General features: G+C 42.0%; 1 protein-coding gene across 1 annotated transcript in view; it reads left to right on the forward strand.

The window, feature by feature from the left end:
- Positions 1 to 2,069: 2,069 nt before the first annotated feature.
- LOC108513759 (ATP-binding cassette sub-family A member 3-like) overlaps positions 2,070 to 15,617 on the forward strand; it is a 163,109-nt gene continuing 149,561 nt past the window's right edge. The window contains 1 exon segment of the mRNA XM_017849615.1: positions 2,070 to 2,411. The gene's annotated coding sequence lies outside the window, so the exon portion shown is untranslated.

A 15,617-nucleotide genomic window follows, 5' to 3' on the forward strand; every position in this document is an offset into this window, starting at 1 on the left:
AGGCATGCACCACCACGCGCGGCTAATTTTTCTATTTTTAGTAGAGACAGGGTTTCACTATGTTGGTGAGGCTGGTCCCAAACTCCTGATCTCAGGTGATCCGCTCGCCTTGGCCTCCCGAAGTGCTGGGATTACAGGCGTGAGCCACTGCACCTGACCACATTACAGTTTTAGAAGGCTCAGGTGTTTTACACTGGGCAGGTGAACTGGCTAGTATTTATACTCTCAATCATTGCTATGAACTCCACATAATAAGACTAGTGCATGAGGAATAAATCTGCCAAAACCATTAACTATATCATGGATACCAAAGAGATTGGGTTAGCGGGTCATATCTCCTTTTGTATTAACCTCCTTTATCCACCCCTCCAAGTATATAATTAAGTAAATGTAGCAATATTTTGGTGATTTCAAATGAAGTCTGAAAGATTATTCACCTGTCCGATTATCCTTTCTTAGGTAGTGTCTTAAAACACAAGAACCAAGGGGTCCTTAACTACTACATTCCCAGCAAGGACTGGGGAAAGGTGATGGTAGAAATCTTGCCCTTGTAACATTGCATGTTAAGAGAGCACTAAGGGTGGGGAGTATTTGGGATTCGGGCATTAGGAATGGGAACCTGGCATTGTTGGGAGAAGCAGCAGCGTTAGGTTACTTTCCAAATACCCCTAGAGTTTAATTGCCTTGATTTCTTCCCCTAAATCCGACTATTAGTCCATGTCCATCAAGAGAATGGGAACAGAGAATGGCCTCCTCTCACTTTCTCAATTATCTGTTCTGCTTTCTCACCTCCCCCTTCTGTGCCTTTTGTCCTCCAACATACACTTAATAGGAATGGGGGAGTGGAAGAGAGGCTCATCTGAGTTGGGGGCTGAAGGGGAGATTGCAATGGTAACTGCTTTTTTTGTTGCTGTTGTTAACGGTGTTCGGCATTTTGGAGGAAGCTAAAGAGCAATTTGATTTAGAAGACTATTCCGTCAGTCAGATCACTCCGGAACAAGTCTTCCTGACCTTTGCTAACCCAGAGAAAGCATCCAGTGACGATGAAAACGAGGTGCCATGAGATTCCCTCTCAAAAAAAAAAGAAAAAAGAAAAAAGAAAAAAAGGGAAAAAAAGAAAAAAAAAAAAAAGGAATGGCCTATACGTGAGTCCCAATAAACTCATCTACTCGTCAAGCTGGACTGGTCTGAGTCATTCTTTGGTCTGCTGGCTCCTTCCCAGTTTGGGGCGGAGGATGTTCTATATAGTCCTGGATTTTTCCCCAACTAGAAAGAGAGCGCCTTGTCCTGCAGTGTTCCTCTAGCGCCCTCTCCTGACAAAAGCTTAACTTCGGAGCTGGAGCAAGTCGTACCCGGCATCGCAGGGGACAGTGAATTTGGCCTGTGATCGAATCAAAACCTACGATTCTAAACAGACACTGGACGCGAGAATTGGGGTTGGGAGGGCCAAGAGGAGCAAGCATTATAGAACTTGGGAGCATGAGAAATATACGGAGGTAGAAACGCCGGGGTGGCTAAGCGGGTAAAGGCAGCGGGCGCAGATGAAGCGGGCGGGGCGTCCCCCGCGCTGAACCGTCCGGGACAGAAGCCGCGGGGGCGGCGCAAGCTGGAGAAAGGAACGCGAAGACAGCGCGCGTGGCGCGGGGACTGCCCCAGGACGGAATCTTTTGAGTGGCCCGTATGAGGTGTTTGCAGGACCCCGGGACTTTGGGAAGTTGTCTGCTAAACCCCAGTAGACCCTGAGGAGCAGCGGCTCAAGAATCTTCTTAAACTTGTCATCAGTGGCTGGGCCTGCTGAAGGTGACCATGGCACACGAGGGAGAGAGGAGCCCGCGAGAGGCGGAGGATTGTGGGGTCGTCCAGGAGGGTCCATAGGCGAAGAACCTGAAAAGCATCCAAAAGGGTACCTAGGTGGGGCCCTTTCAGGGACTTGGGGCGTAGGGCAGGGCGCGTGGAACGAGATGGGTGTGCGCATGTGACGAGGTGGGTGGGGCGGTGGGTGAGGACCCCGACCCCTGTCGGGCTGTAGGGGAAGCAGGGAAGAAGTGACGTTGGGCGGGTGGGGCAGCAGGTGGGCGCACTGGAGCTGCGGCATAACAGGTGGAACAAACTGGGGTCTACACTCGTGGTCGCACGTGCGGAGGAGGGACTGAGGAGGATACTGCGTGCTCCCCTGGCGCACCGCCGATTGCTTCAACCGCACCTTCCGCTGTCCGTACCGCTGACTCGTACCGCTCTGCTTACTGCGCACCCTCAGCCCTTGTGCAGCCAGCTCCCAGCCAGTCCGCGCGAGGGCCAGGCTACAGACGTGCCAGCCGGCTGCCGGCGGTTGGGGAGGGCGTTGGGAGGAGGAGCCCCGCCCGGGTGGACGCGCGCCCTTCAGTGGCGGAGGCGGCGGCGAGGCCTGAGCGGTGAGTGCCCAGGAGTCCCGGCCAGTCTTCACCCTGCGGGCGTCCCCCTGCGCTGGCCGCTGCTCCTTGACGCACTGGAGGCGGGCGCGCAGAGCCCAAAAGGGCGACCCCCCAAACAAAACTCACTCATATAAATCTCCAGAGACTTCCTCATTACCCCCCCCCACCACCACACTCATACATACACATGATGAAATCAAATAGAAGCACTGTTTGGAATTTTATATTGACTATGCAAAGTGCTTGAACGCACTGACTTTGGAGGCGAATGCCTTGTCCCTAGTCCTGACTAGTCTAGAATTTATTTGCTGTGACCTATGGCAAATTGCTTGGTTTCTCTAAGCCTCCATTTCCTAAGGCTTATATCTGAAAATGACTATAAGAGGAAAGGATGCTATTGTATCCAACTCAGAGGGCGGTCCTGATACTTACTTTGCAAGAACATGTTAAGTGTTGCATAAATGGCAGCAGGGGCTGTGGAAGTTCAGTGATGATAGGTAGTTTAATTTGTCTTAGTTTTCCTTTGTCAAAGCATAAATCCCACCAGAGAAAGTCACATATGCAAGGAATACTTTACGCAAAGATGTTGTCCTAGGGAAGGGAGACCAGAACTCAGTCTAAACTAACTCTGAAACAAAGTCGGGTAGGGTTTTTAAGCTTTAGGATGAGAGTAGAAAGGGGCTGGACGGCTGTAGGAAGCATACTGAGTTGTTTGCTGAGTTTACAAAGGTTTCCTCTGTGATTAGGCCAGCTGTGTTTGCTAATTGGCTCTCAGGGAAGTTATGCTCCTACCCTCCCATAGAAACTGGGAGATAGGGGGACTGTCTTCCTTGATGATCGCAATTCAAAGGAATGGCTCCCAGGTCCTTGACAAAGATTATTCTGGTTTGTAAAATTAGTAAGAGGCTATTAAAAAGAGTTACGTATGTCTCAAGACAGAAAAATGATTTACAGTGAAAAGCTTTCTAAAGAAAATGCTCTGTATTAGTCCGTTTTCACGCAGCTTGATAAAGACATACCCAAAACTGGGCAATTTACAAAGAAAGAGGTTTATTGGACTTACAGTTCCACGTGGCTGGGGAGGCCTCACAATCGTGGTGGAAGGTGAACGTTACATATCACATGGTGGCAGACAAGAGAGCTTGTGCAGGGAACCTCCCCTTTTTAAAACCATCAGATCTCATGAGACTTATTCACTATCATGAGAACAGCATGGGAAAGACCCTCCCCCATGATTCAGTCATCTCCCACAGGGTTCCTGCCACAACACACAGGAATTATGGGAGCTACAAGATGAGATTTGGGTGGGGACACAGAGCCAAACCATATAATTCTGCCCCTGGCCCCTCCCAAATCCGATATCTTCACATTTCAAAACCAATCATGCCTTCCCAATAGTCCCTCAAAATCTCACCTCATTTCAGCATTAACTCAGAAGTTCACAGTCTAAAGTCTCATCTGAGACAAGGCAAGTCCCTTCTGCTTATGAGCCTATTAAATCAAAAGCAAGTTAGTTACTTCCTAGATACAATGGGGGTACAGGCATTGGGTAAATACACCCATTCAAATGGGAGAAATTGGCCAAAAAAGGGGGCTACAGGCCCCATACAAGTCCAAAATCCAGCAAGGCAGTCAAACCCTAAAGCTCCAAACTGATCTCCTTTGATTTCATGTCTCACATCCAGGTCATGCAGATACAAGAGGTAGGTTCCCATGATCTTGGGTAGCTCTGCCCCTGTAGCTTTGCAGGGTACAGCCTTCCTGGTTGCCTTCACGGGCTAGCATTGAGTGTGGCTTTTCCAGGCACATGGTGCAAGTTGTCAGTGGGTCTACTATTCTGGGGTCTACAGGATGGTGGCCCTCTTCTCACAGCTCCACTAGGCCAGTGCCCCAGTAGGGACTCTGTGTGGGGGCTCCAACCCCACATTTCTGTTCTATACTGCCCTAGCAGAGGCTCTCCATGAGGGCCCCACCCCTATAGCACAATTATGCCTGGGCATCCAGGAGTTTCCATACATCTGAAATCTAGGCAGAGGTTCCCAAACCTCAATTCTTGACTTCTGTGGACTCACACGCTCAACACTACATGAATGCTGCCAAGGCTTGAGGCCTGCACCCTCTGAAGCCACGACTCAAGCTCTACATTGGCCCCTTTCATCCATGGCTGGAGCAGTTGGGATACAGGGCACCAAGTTTCTAGGCTGCACACAGCATGGGTAACGTGGGTCCAGCCCATGAAACCACTTTTTCCTCCTAGGCCTCTGGGCCTATGATGGGAGGGGCTGCCATGAAGGTCTCTGACATGCCATAGAGACATTTTCCCCATTGTCTTGGTGATTAACACTCAGCTCTTTGTTACTTATGCAAATTTCTGCAGCCAGCTTGAATTTCTTCTCAGAAAATGGGATTTTCTTTTCTATTGCATTTTCAGGCAGCAAATTTTTCAAACTTTTATTGTGTTTCCCTTTTGAAACTGAATGCCTTTAACAGCACCCAAGTTAACTCTTGAATGCTTTGCTTCTTAGAAATTTCTTCCACCAGATACCGTAAATCATCTCTCTCAATTTCAAAGTTCCACAGATCTCCAGGGAAGGGGCAAAATCCCACCAGTCTCTTTGCTAAAACCTAACAATCACCTTTGCTCCAGTTCCCAACAAGTTCCTCATCTCCATCTGAGACCACCTCAGTCTAGCCCTTACTGTTCATATCACTATCAGCATTTTTGTCAAAGCCATTCAACAAGTCTCTAGGGAGTTCCAAACTTTCCCACATTTTCCTGTCTTCTTCTGAGCCCTGCAAAACATTCCAACCTCTGCCTGTTACGCAGTTCCAAAGTTGCTTCCACATTTTCAGGTATCTTTTCAGCAGTGTCCCCCTATGCTGGTACCAATTTACTGTATTAGTTCATTTTCACACTGATGATAAAGACATACTCAAGACGGGGCTATTTACAAAAGAAAGAGGTTTATTGGACTTACAGTTCCACGTGGCTGGGGAGGCCTCACAATCGTGTCGGAAGGCGAAAGGTAAATCTCACATGGTAGCAGACAAGAGGGGAAAGCTTGTGCAGGGAAACTCCCCATTTTAAAACCATTAGATCTTATAAGACTTACTCTCATGAGAACAGCACAGGAACGACCCACCCCGTGATTCAGTCATCACCAACAGGGATCCTCCCGTAACACGTGGGAATTATGGGAACTACAAGATGAGATTTGGGTGTAGACACAGAGTCAAACCATATCATGCTCTAAGAAAAGAAAGTTTTGGGCCTAGAGTCAGGAAAAAGCCTTTTCAAGTCAAGCGGAGGAGAACTTTAAGGCTGTCTTGTCTACCTCATTTTGTGCAAAGTAGGCAGAAAGTTTAAAAGAAAAGAAACATATATTTAAGTATAATTAAGAAAATTACAGTGTTTCAGTTAAAGCAGTTCAGTGATTTTTAGAAAAGGAGCTGAAATTAAATAGTATAAATTTAATTCTAATAATTCAGGGCTATGAACCATGTAATTGCTTAATTTTCAATAACTAATTGTTCTTTTGCAACTACAGTTTGGCAGGTTGCCCTAATAATTTTCAGGCATTTTAGGTTCATGCTCCTTCCAAGCCTCCTTTCCCTAACAAGGGTTGCATCTAAGTTATCAGGGATAAGGGTGGGGGGTGTTACATATTTAGGACCAGGATGTTGATGTGCACTTGTTCCTGGCCAGACTCTTCTGCTATAAATAAGATCCCCAAATCTATTTTGGGAACAGTGAAAGGGATGGGATGATGCTGAGCAGCTGGACTTCGGCATTTCCTTATTGTGCATTATTTCCAATCCATTGTTTTACCCTGGAAAGGGTCAACTGAAAGAACTGGCCATTGTCTTTGTAGGTTTAAGTATTGCTCTGTCTTTCCTGAGACCAAAAAATAAAAGATTGAATGAGGGATGTTACTGAATCGAAAACTTATGGTTAATATTCTAAAACATTACCCACTAAAAGAGCAAGAGAAAAAAGTTAGTGGGAGAGTGTTTCAGATGATTCCTTCTTCACAGGTTTACCTGTTCCCCCATCTGAAGAGTTAATTAGAAAAACAATACAGGTACATCATATAAAGTTCAAACTCTATAGACATACAATTTGTAAAATGTGTAAGTCCCCCATTTTCCACCTCCTGAGGACATACTATCAACAGATCTTCTACCACTTTTCTTTTCTATACATGTACTTCTTTTCTATACATATATATTTTTCCAAACAATGTGTTTATATCATGTATAATGTTTTGCAATTTACTTTTTCTACCTTAACAATATATTATCCTCTCATGACAGTACATCTATATCTATCCCTTCTTTGTAATAGAGGAACAGGATTTTATTGAAGGTATTGGCATGATTTATGTAATCATTCTTTCTGTTTTCATTTGATCTTACTGTTTTCCAGTGTTATCATGAACATCTTTCTGCCTGAATCTTTGTTTTGCTATGGTTTTACTTTATCAATTTTGTTTCTAGGTTTGTTTGCTCTTTTTTTTTAATCTTTAAGACTTGGATCTGCTGCATAAATTCCTTTAAAGTTTGCAGACATGTATTGAGTGTATTGATCAGCTGCACTTAGGAGTATGCACTTGATGTGACTCCCCCTTCCATGAAAAATCCTTTAAGAATGGCATAGTTGCAAAGTTGGAAGGCTGTGTGAGTCATAAACTGATTTTACCCCATCACCACATCAGCCAAACACCTGCTCTGCCAGTTTGATTAAGATTAGTCATGTATTTCATGCCTGTAATCCCAGCACTTTGGGAGGCCAAGGCGGGTGAATCACCTGATGTCAGGAGTTTGAGACCAGCCTCACCAACATAGTTAAACCCCGTCTCTACTAAAAAACAAAAAATTAGCCAGGCGTGGTGGTGCACGCCTGTAATCCCAGCTACTTGGGAGGCCGAGGCGGGAAAATCGCTTGAACCCGGGAGTTGGTGGTTGCAGTGAGCCGAGATCGTGCCATTGCACTCCAGCCTGGGTGACAAGAGCAAAACTACATCTCAAAAAAACCCAAAATTTACTCATGTATTAATTGAGATTTGCAGGGCCATGTCCTTTATATAAAACAATGTGCAATGCACTAAGCTCCATGGTGTTTGAGACACAAAGGAGAACAAGATACCATCCCCACCACTGGGTAGCTTAAGATTATTGTCTGTATCCAGTATATAGCAATTGTAATGATTTCTAAAATGTTTTTCTATTGAGATACAGTTCACATGAAATGAAGTGCTCAGATTTTGAGTGACAGTTTGATCAGTTTCAAAGAATGTGCACACCTAATCAAGACACGGAACATTTCTGTAACACCAGAAAATTCCCTCTTGCCCTTTCCTAATCAGTCACAAACCCCTCCCCTATAACCATTGATGTGGTTTTTGCCTGTACCTTTATATGAATGGAATCATGCAGAAAATACTTTTTTGGGTATCTTACTTTGTCTTCCTTATACCCCTTTGTGAAAATCCTCCCACCCCTAGACCTCGACAACTTCTGGTCTGTTTTCTGCCCTTGCAGTTTTGTATGAATTCTTTATGTATTCTGTTTGCCCAGGCTGGAGTGCAGTGGCATGATCTTGGCTCACTGCAACCTCTGCCTCCCAGGTTCGAGCAATCCTCCCAGGTTCGAGCAATCCTCCCACCTCGGCCTCCTGAGTAGCGAGGATTATAGGCACGTGCCACCACACCTGGCTAATTTTTTTTTTGTATTTTTTATCAGATATGTATTGTGAATAACATTTTTTATCAGATATGTATTATGAATATTTTCTTTCTCCACTTACATTTCTGTTTCCTTAGCAGTGTCTTTACAAGAGTACATTTTTTATATTTTAATGGAATTTAATTTACCAATTTTTCCTTTATGGCCCATACCTTGGGTGTGCAAAGTAAGAAATCCCTACCCACCTGAAGGTAACAGAGATTTTCTCCTATGTTTCTTCATTTCATTCATTGCTCCTGTTTTCTTTTAAATTTGTATACTTTTAGCTTTTTTCATTTAGGTCTGTGACCCATCTCGAGTTAATTTCTTGTGCCTAGTATGAGGTAAAGTTGGTGCTATTTTTTTCCCCCATAAGGATATTCAGTTATTCCGGTACTGTTTTTTGGAAAGGCTTCCCTTTGTTCCTTTGGTACTTTTGTGGGAAAAAAAAATTGACCATCTTAGTGTGGGTCTATTTCTGGACTCTGTTCAGTTTCACTGATATATGTATCTGTGTCTTCACCAATACCACACAGTTTTAATTACTGTAACTTTATATAATAGATCTTGAAATCAGATAGTATAAGACCTCCAGTTTTGTTCTTTTCTAAAGTTGTTTTTGACTATTCTAGCACTAGAATTTCTATGCAGTTGCTTATTGGAACTTTGATGGGATTGTATTTATTTTCTTAAAGCCTCACCTACAATGTGTTGAAAGCTTCTGAAATTTTGCCCATCTGAAAGTAAGTAATGACTTGTCAGTTTTAATTGACATTACTCTTGTTATGAGTGAATATGAAGATCTTTTGTTATGTTTGAGGACAATTTTTCTTTGAACTGCTTTTTTTTATTAACATTTTTTACTATACTTTGAGTTCTGGGGTATATGTGCACAACGTGCAGTTTTGTTACATAGGTATACACATGCCATGGTGGTTTGCTGCACCCATCAGTCCGTCACCTACGTTAGGTATTTCTCCTAATGCTGTCCCTCCCTTAGCACCCCCCCTCCCTACCTCCTGACAGGCCCCGGTGTGTGATGTTCCCCTCACTGTGTCCATGTGTTCGCCTTGTTCAGCTCCCACTTATGAGTGAGAACATGCGGTGTTTGGTTTTCTGTTCTTGTGTTAGTTTGCTAAGAATAATGGTTTTCAGCTTCATCTATGTCCCTGCAAAGGACATGAACTCATCCTTTTTATGACTGCATAGTATTCCATGGTGTATATGTGCCACACTTTCTTTATCTAGTCTATCATTTGGGTTGGTTCCAAGTCTTTACTATTGTGAATGGTGCTGCAATTCACATACATGTGCATGTATCTTTATAGTAGAATGATTTATAATCCTTTGTGTATACACCCAGTAATGGGATTGCTGGGTCAAATGGTATTTCTAGTTCTAGATCCTTGAGGAATCACCACACTGTCTTCCACAATGGTTGAACTAATTTATACTTCCACCAGTAGTGTAAAAGCATCCCTATTTCTCCACATCCTCTCCAACATCTGTTGTTTCCCGACTTTTTAATGATCACCATTCTAACTGGCGTAAGATGGTATCTCATTGTGGTTTTGATTTGCATTTCTCTAATGACCAGTGATGATGAGCTTTTTTTTCATGTTTGTTGGCTGCATAAATGTCTTCTTTTGAGAAGTGTCTGTTCATATCTATCACCCACTTTTTGATGAGGAGAACATNTCTAGTCTATCATTTGGGTTGGTTCCAAGTCTTTACTATTGTGAATGGTGCTGCAATTCACATACATGTGCATGTATCTTTATAGTAGAATGATTTATAATCCTTTGTGTATACACCCAGTAATGGGATTGCTGGGTCAAATGGTATTTCTAGTTCTAGATCCTTGAGGAATCACCACACTGTCTTCCACAATGGTTGAACTAATTTATACTTCCACCAGTAGTGTAAAAGCATCCCTATTTCTCCACATCCTCTCCAACATCTGTTGTTTCCCGACTTTTAATGATCACCATTCTAACTGGCGTAAGATGGTATCTCATTGTGGTTTTGATTTGCATTTCTCTAATGACCAGTGATGATGAGCTTTTTTTTCATGTTTGTTGGCTGCATAAATGTCTTCTTTTGAGAAGTGTCTGTTCATATCTATCACCCACTTTTGATGAGGAGAACATTTTGCAATCTATCCATCTGACAAAGGGCTAATATCCAGAATCTACAAGGAACTTAAACAATTTTTTTTCATTTTTCTAATTGTTATCCCTCCCCCTTCAATTTATAGACCTCTTCACATATATATATAGGAGAGATTAGCCCTTTATCTGTGATACATGTTATTTTCTCCCAGTTTGTTATTTATCTTTTGGCTTTGTGTTGACATTTACTTCACAAAACATATTTGTACATACTATGTTATCAGACTTATCTTGATAATAGATTTTGATTCATGGAGACTTTTCCCACTCCTACATTTTACATTTTTCCAAATGGCTATTTGTTACAGCACCATTTACTATAAAGTAGAATTTTTTTCCCAGTTAGTTGGGATGTTACCTATATAATAAACTAAATTTCTATATGTGTTTTGGTTCATTTCTAGACTTTCTTTTCTGTTCCATTTGCCTGTCTTTCAATTCACATACCATACAACACATTTTTAACTATAGAGACTTTGTAGTATGTTTTAATATTTGGTAGAGCTAGTTACACATTTTTTCCTATATGTTGTCTTCTAGTAGTTTTACAGTTTCAGGTATTACGTTTAAGAATTTGATCTGAATGGCCAGGCACGGTGGCTCATGCCTGTAATCCCAGCACTTTGGGAGGCTGAGGCAGGCAGATCATGAAGTCAGGAGATCGAGATCATCCTGGTTAACACAGTGAAACCCCATCTCTACTAAAAATACAAAAAATTAGCTGGGCGTGGTGGTGGACGCCTATAGTCCCAGCTACTTGGGAGGCTGAGGCAGGAGAATGGTGTGAACCTGGGAGGCGGAGCTTGCAGTGAGCAGAGATTGCACCACTGCATTCCAGCCTGGGTGACAGAGCGAGACTCTGTCTCAAAAAAAAAAAAATTAATCCATTTTGAGTTGATTTTATACATGGTATAAAAGTCTAATTTCATTCTTTTGCATATATAATCCAGATTTCTAAACTCCATTTATTGAAGACACTGTCTTTTCTCCCATTGTGTGTTCTTGACATCTTTGTCAAAAATCAATTGATGGTAAATGTGTGGGTTTATTTTGGGGCTATCTGTTATCTTCCTTTGGTCTATGTGTCTGTTTTTATAGCAGTACCATGCTGTTTTGATTACTGTAGATTTGTAATATATTTTGAAGTCAGGAAGTATGATGCCTCCATTTTGTTCATTTTCCTCAAAATTGTTTTAGATATTTGGGGTTTTGTGGTACAATAACAATTTTAGGATTTTTAATCTATTTCTTTGAAAAATGTCATTGGGATTTTGATAGGGATTGCATTGAATCTGTAGATCACTTTTGGTAGTATGGACATTTTAGCAATATTGTTTCAATCCATGAACATGGTATATCTTTCTCTTTATTTGTGCCTTCAATATCTTTCATCAATGTTTTATGATTTTCAATATACAAGTCTTTCACTCCCTTGGCTATATTTGTTCATAAGTATTTTTCATAGCTATTGTAAATACAGTTGCCTTTTTTATTTCACTTCAGATGGTTTAATGCTAATGTATAGAAACCTTTTTTTTTTTTTTTTTTTGGGACAGTTTCGCTTTTGTTTCCCAGGCTGGAGTGCAATGGCGAAATCTTGGCTCACTGCAACCTCCGCCTCCTGGGTTCAAACGATTCTCCTGTCTCAGCCTCCCAAGTAGCTAGGATTACAGATGTGTGCTACCATGCCCAGATAACTTAGTGTTTTTAGTAGAGATGGGGTTTCACCATGTTGGTCAGGCTGGTCTTGAACTTCTGGTCAAGTGATCCACTTGCCTCAGCCCCCCAAAGTGCTGGGCTTACAGGTGTGAGCCACCATGCCTGGCTGAAACTACTATTTTTGTAGGTTGACTTTATATCCTGTAACTTTATTGTATTTTATTAGTTCTAGCAGTGTTTTCACTGACATTTTAGGGTTTTCTATACATAACATCATATTATCTGCAAACAGGAACCATTTGGCTTCTTTTCCAATTTGGATGACTTCTCTTTCTTTTTTTGCCTGATTGCTCTGGCTAGGTCTTCCATTACTATATTGAATAGGAGTGGTAAGAGCGGACATCTTTGTATCTTTCTTGAGATGCTTTTGGAAAAAGCTTTCTTTTTCTTACTCTTGTGTGTGATATTAATGGTGAGCTTGTCATATATAGTCTTTATTGTGTTGAGTTCCATTCTTTCAGTGCCTAATATGGTTAGAGTTTTTATCATGAAAGGATATTGAATTTTGTCAAATGCTTCTTCTGCATCTGTTGAGATAATATGTGGTCTTTGTCCTTTATTCTGTTAATGTCGTTATTAACATTTACTTGCATATGTTGAACCATCTTTGGATCTCAAGGATAAGTCTCACTTTATTGTGATGAATGAATGATCCTTTTAATATGCTGTTGAATTCAGTTTGCTAGTGTTTTGTTGAGGATTTTTGCATATGCGTTCATCAGGGAATTAGCCTGTAATTTTTTTTTTTATTTTTTTTTTTATTTTTATTTTTTTTTGAGATGGAGTCTCACTCTGTTGCCGAGGCTGGAGCGCAGTGGTATGATCTCAGCCCACTGCAACCTCTGCTGCCTCCCAGGTTCAAACAATTCTCTTGCCTCAGCCTCCCGAGTAGCTGGGATCACAAGTATGTACCACCATGCTCAGCTAATTTTTGTATTTTTAGTAGAGATGGGGTTTCACCATGTTGGCCAGGCCGGTCTCAGACTCTTGCCCTGCTCATCTTGGCCTCCCAAAGTGCTGGGATTACAGTCATGAGCCACCGTGCCTGGCCAGCCTGTAATTTTCTTGTATGTCCTTGTCTGGCTTTGGTGTCAGGGTAGTGCTGGCTTCATAAGATGTGTTTGGAAATATTTTTTCTTAAACTTTTTGGAGTTTGATAAGGATTGGTCTTATTTCTTGTTTAAATGTTTTGTAGAATTCAGCCCAGAAGCCATCTGATTCTAGGCTTTTCTTTAATGGGAGACTTTTTTATTACTGATTCAGTCTTTTTTTTTCATCAGTCTGTTTGTTATCAGTCTATTTTATCAGTCTGTTTGTTTGTTATCAGTCTGTTCAGATTTTCTTTTCTTTGTGATTAATACTTGGTAGGTTCTATGTGTCTAGGAATTTTTTCATTTCTTCTAGATTATCTAATTTGTTAACATGATTGTTCATCATAGTCTCTAGTGATAATTTTGTATATCTGTAGTATCCATTATAATGTCTCCTTTTTTATTTCTGATTTTACTTAAAACTCCTCTCCTTTTTTACTAGTTATTCTAGCTAAAAGTTTGTTTTATCTTTATCACAAGTTTTGTTGATTTTTTTCTATTGTTTCTCTAGTCTATTTCATTTATTTCTGTTCTGATCTTTATTTTAACTTTCCTTCTGTGAACTTTGTGCTTAGTTTTTCCTTGTTTTTCTAGTTCCTTGTTTTCTAGTTTCCAATTCCAGTTCCTATACCTAGTTTCTAGGTATAATGTCAGGGTGTTTGAGATCTTTCTTCTTTTTTGATGTAGATGTTTATTGCTATAAACTTCACTCTTAGAACCACTTTTGCTGTATACTATATAACTTACATATTTTTGTATGTTGTGTTTCCATCTTCATTTGCCTCAAGATATTTTTAAATCCCTTTAATTTCTACATTGACTCATTGGTTGTTTGGGAGAATGTTGTTTAATTACCATATGCTTCTGCATTTTCTGAAATTCTTTCTATTTTTGATTGTTAGTATAATACCACTGTGGTTGGAAAAGGTATTTGAAATGGATTTCAGGCTTCATAAATGTACTAAGATTTATCTTGTGGCCTAACATACGAACTCTCCTGGAGAATGTTGTGTGTGTGCTCGAGAAGAATGTGTACAATTGACCCCCCCTCCATATCTGTGTGTTCTACATCCACAGATTCAACTCTGGGCCAAAAATAGTAATAATAATAATAATAAATAACAATATGACAAAAATACAAATAAAAAGCAACGCAGTGTAGCAAATATTTATATAGATTTTATATTAGGTATTATGAGTATCTAGAGAAAATCTGAGGCATAAGGAGTATGTGTGTAGATTATATGCAAATACTACACCATTTTATATAAGACACTGATCATCCATGGAATTTGGTATCCTCAGGGGTCCTAGAACTAGGCATTAGCATTGTGCCTAGTTGGGGCTTACCTGTAGCCTGTGTCCACTGGTGCCAGCCTGGAGGTTGGGTGTATGGTTGCTAGCCCAGAAGCTAGGTCTATGAAAAACTGGGTCTTGGAGCCATCTTAGGACCTGGGTTCACAAGGGTTGGCACAGGAAAGGCCTGGGCCCTGTGTTTGCAGGTGCCTGCCAGGTGTTTGAGCCCAGGTGTGCCATCCTTATTCTGGGATGGGGCTGAAGCCCAGGGCCACTGGGACATGCCTAGTGCTTGGGTCAGCCTAGTGCAGGGGCAGGCCCAGAGACCAAGTCCACCAGGCTGGGCTGGAACCTGGGACTGCAGAATCTGGCCTGGCATTGGTATGGGCTTGGAGGCTCAGTTTGCTGGTACTAGCCTGGCAATGGGTAAGCCTGGAGCCTGTATCTGTAGGGGCCAGCCTGGCAGCTGGGTCTACCAGGTAGGCCCAGAACCTGGAGCTGTGAGATCTAGCCTGGTGCTAGGGCAGACGTGAAGGCTCAGTCCCCGACTTATTTTCTTGATGTTAGGTTAGATTTTGATGGGCAGAAATTTTAGATTTTGATAAAACCCCTTTTTTATGATTTGTATCCTTAGTATCCATTTTAAGAAATCTCTGCCTACCCCAAGGGCAGAAAGATATTCTGTAGTAATAGTAGAAATGTTAAAGTATCTTACATTCATCTCATGTCATATTCAGAAAAAATTGCTTGTAGGAGTAGTTGACTATAGCATTTTGTTATTTTTTTTCAGAGAGGATTCATTTTTTATGTTAGGCAGCTGTCAGTACTTGCAATCTTGGGAGCGCCCTCATCCTGTATCGAGGATTGAGATTATTTGAAGTTGGGGTTTGTAGAAGCTAAAAGGATTGAGATTATTGGCCGGGTGCAGTGGCTCAAGCCTGTAATCCCAGCACTTTGGGAGGCCGAGACGGGTGGATCACGAGGTCAGGAGATCGAGACCATCCTGGCTAACGCGGTGAAACCCCGTCTCTACTAAAAAATACAAAAAACTAGCCAGGCGAGGTGGCGGGCGCCTGTAGTCCCGGCTACTCTGGAGGCTGAGGCAGGAGAATGGCGTAAACCCGGGAGGTGGAGCTTGCAGTGAGCCGAGATCCGGCCACTGCACTCCAGCCTAGGCGACAGAGGGAGACTCTGTCTCAAAAAAA

Source organism: Rhinopithecus bieti, unplaced genomic scaffold (genome assembly GCF_001698545.2).
Source record: "Rhinopithecus bieti isolate Rb0 unplaced genomic scaffold, ASM169854v2 scaffold_1918, whole genome shotgun sequence".
Classification (NCBI taxonomy): domain Eukaryota; kingdom Metazoa; phylum Chordata; class Mammalia; order Primates; family Cercopithecidae; genus Rhinopithecus; species Rhinopithecus bieti.